The sequence below is a fragment of the Morone saxatilis genome, unplaced genomic scaffold (assembly GCF_004916995.1).
Source record: "Morone saxatilis isolate NCDOM2014 unplaced genomic scaffold, NCSU_SB_2.0 Contig8, whole genome shotgun sequence".
Classification (NCBI taxonomy): Eukaryota; Metazoa; Chordata; class Actinopteri; family Moronidae; genus Morone; species Morone saxatilis.
In genome coordinates, this window is record NW_023340257.1 from 7,441,129 (window position 1) to 7,441,834 (window position 706).

Sequence of the window (706 nt, forward strand, 5' to 3'; positions counted from 1 at the left end):
AGTGTGTGTGTCTGAGTGCATATTGATGAAGCAGCAGCTGTTACAGTCACAGGGGAGTCATTGTCAACAATGCGAGACTGATCACAAAGACGCTCTTAAGAGGCTTTAAGTTTCAGTCATAGACAGAGAGACAAAGATGAAGAGAAGACAAAGGAAGAGGAGGGAGGGAGAGGTGGGAGGAGGGGAAGAAGAAAGGAGGGAAGAGAGAGGAGATTGGGATCAAAAAGGTGACCTTCATCAGCGCCATCTAGTTTACAGTGTTGAAGCACACTTGGAAAGTTGAGTTCCAAATGTTAGTTAGAGGTGGCAGAGCTCAAGAGAGCAGGTCGATGCAAGCTGAGGTTCAGATAAGATGGATGAGGTGCACAGTTTCTGTGTGTGTGTGTGTGACTCTTTGATCACCAGGCTGCATTGACTGACTGTCATCCACCAGTCACACTTTCCAAATAACTCTATTGATGTCTTCAGTCAGCCTGTTCTACTTCATATCCCTGAACAGCACCTTTCTACCTTTCCCCTTCTGTTATTTAGGGGAAGTCGTGATTCAAACTTAGAGGATGAGGCTGGACTTATTCTAAATTTATCTTATTGTCAGCAAACCACCTAAGACCAAAACCAAGAATATTCTTAGTTCCTCTCAATACTTTCCAACTTCCTTACCCTGTCTGCAACACTCAACCACAAGCCTATTCATTTATTCAAAAAA

General features: G+C 43.6%; 1 protein-coding gene across 7 annotated transcripts in view; it reads right to left on the bottom strand.

Moving 5' to 3' along the window:
- Positions 1-706, bottom strand: part of rap1gap2a (RAP1 GTPase activating protein 2a) — a 72,628-nt gene that overhangs the window by 14,339 nt on the left and 57,583 nt on the right. The gene's annotated exons all lie outside the window — the stretch shown is intronic.